Source organism: Brassica oleracea, unplaced genomic scaffold (genome assembly GCF_000695525.1).
Source record: "Brassica oleracea var. oleracea cultivar TO1000 unplaced genomic scaffold, BOL UnpScaffold00869, whole genome shotgun sequence".
Lineage (NCBI taxonomy): Eukaryota > Viridiplantae > Streptophyta > Magnoliopsida > Brassicales > Brassicaceae > Brassica > Brassica oleracea.
Window position 1 is genome coordinate 1 of NW_013617489.1, and position 2,495 is coordinate 2,495.

At 38.4% G+C, this 2,495-nt stretch overlaps 1 long non-coding RNA gene across 2 annotated transcripts; it reads left to right on the forward strand.

Annotated features, from left to right (window-relative positions):
- Positions 1-826: 826 nt before the first annotated feature.
- LOC106320273 lies at positions 827-1,894 on the forward strand. Of its 2 annotated transcripts, none has more exons than XR_001265731.1 (3): positions 827-919; positions 993-1,147; positions 1,362-1,894. It is a non-coding gene; the product is annotated as an uncharacterized LOC106320273 (long non-coding RNA). The 2 variants fall into 2 exon arrangements; XR_001265730.1 differs by having other exon boundaries at positions 1,296-1,889.
- The last annotated feature ends 601 nt before the right edge of the window (positions 1,895-2,495 follow it).

A 2,495-nucleotide genomic window follows, 5' to 3' on the forward strand; every position in this document is an offset into this window, starting at 1 on the left:
CCCCCTTTCCAATCATACGTTCCTCCCCAAAACGTTAAACACCGGAAGTGGAGAAGAAAAGAGGTTTTAAGACGAGGTGTTCTTCAAAGGCAGCAGCCACATCTCTTCCTTCAATTGGGGTAATAATCAAAAAGATATTTTGATTATTATCTTGTAACGAGTATAAACATTCTCATTGAGATTTTTTTTATTATTTAATTGGTAGGAAGGTTTCAGTCAAAGCTGAAAAGTGAAATCAGGTTCAAGTCTGAGGTTGTGTAAACTCATCTCTACGCTGTAGAAAAAATTGTGTAAAAATAACATAAAGGGGGATTGAACTCGGGCTCGTTGTGAAAGGAAGAAGAGACCAAACCAACATGCCATATGAGTTATTCGTTTATAACTATAAGTTCAAAAATTTAAGGTAAATACAATGATCTGAATTAATTATGTATTTCAAAAAAAAATTGTTTGGCATGAAGCTAGAGACAAAGAGGTACACAAAAATGTATTCGGATTATAAATTCAGTTCAAAAAATAAATAAAATCACAGTTTTAAAACACAAAGATAGAAGCAAAGCATACAAGAAAAATTCATTCAGCAATAATAACATACCCGGGCCGCCTTCGGCGTCCCGGCACGACGTAGCCCTCGAAAAGTTGTGCGGTTTAAAAAAAAAAATTTCTAAAAAATTTTGGATTAAAAAAAAAATCTACACAAAGTTATGATCATTTGAAGTTTGAATTAATTAATTTTGGCAACGCAAGAGAGATTAGAAGAACGCTGGCAATTAATTTTTTTTTAAAAAAATTGCAATGTATGTCCTTTGATTAACAGAAATTGCTGTAGTGTCCCACTCCACCTTCTTGCATATACGATGGATGCTCTCAGATTGTCGAAGACTGTTTACCTTCTCCTTTCTCCCACGGATGATCTAAGGTAACTGTTTTATCCTGTAGAATCTTGCTTAAAATCTAACCGCAAAAGTACTAAGCCGAGGAACCCTAATCAGATTGCAATAGTTCACAACCGCTGGATTCACCGATGGCGATTAGTGAAGTACTAAGCCTAATGTACCTTTCTCAGATTTATGTGTTCATAGATGGCGATTCCGATTTCGTTATGTTGATAAGGCGCTTACAAATTTCGATTCTGATCAAGACTAAGGTACTTTTCTCACTGGAACCTGCCTTAGACTTTCTGCAATGCCATTCTAAAACAGACAGACACTTGATCAAGACCAAGTGTTTGTAATGGTGATAATGTCAACAAAACGTAGAGAGTCAAATGTTTCAGTCCCGTTTTTTTGTTTAAGATAAACGATCTCAATTTATCATCACGGATACTCTCATGTACACATGAACGACAAATATCAACATAGGCTGTTTTGTTCACTGACACTTAACGAAGACAACTGGCATGGGGAAGCAAATGATACTAAGGTACTGGTTATCTCCTTAGAATCTGCCCTTCCATTTTCTGTATTGTGTACAGCATTGGATAGAGTTACTAGGTAGCTCGGATTACTAATTGTGACAAGCAATGGAACCAAGGTTTTAACCCATTAATCTTGCTCGGAACATTCGTGAGCGTCACAAGCTACCCTTGAAAACTCCTCTAAAGAGCCTACACAAGGAAAAAAAGTAACACATGCTTATCCTTGTAACAAAAATAAGAGGTTGTTAATGAAATCAGCAAAACATGTCTCTACAGTTATTTTGTTTTTCTTGAAAACTAAGAGAGGTCTGTAGTGTATCTTCTCGGTATTATTCATATATATAAAAATTATATCTACAAGTTATTTTAGACGTTGTTAATGAAATCAGAAAAAACATGTCTCTACAGTTATTTTGTTTCTCTTGAAAACTAAGAGAGGTCTGTACTGACCATCCAAGCCAACACCATGGTCCGTTTTGTGGTTGACAGGGTAACCAATGATACCGCATAACTTTAATATCCACCACCCTTCACAAGCAATCACTCAAACACATACATGCCAACACCAGGCCTACACTAACCAAATACACACCAAGCCTAATATGGTACCTAAACCAGACTTAGGACTTAATGTCAGAACCTGCAAGACAAACAATTAACAACCACAACCACAACAATAATAAGATAGTAACTACCAATGACTCGATCTAACTCGTAACACCGTATATCGGTGCTACATTAACTCGAGGGTTCCAACCACAACACTCTAACCTGGGCCCTGGTGATTTCGTGTTCCTCCTCTCAATCGGCAATATCCTATCTCCCAACCACAAAGGCCAGAAGAAGGAACTTTCAACCGACCGCGGCCCACAGTCCTTCGGGTCAATGCGCGACAGCCCACAGTCCACAGTCCTTCCGTTTTTACTATCGAGCTGCGACTCGACTATGTTAGAACTTAGGTGGCTAGTCTAGCGAACATACCGACAGCTCTCGTGGCCTAGGATTTGCCTCAGATGTCCCTTCGGACCAGATGTGCTGCTTAAACGAACCAGACGCCATTTAACGGCCAGATGCTCAA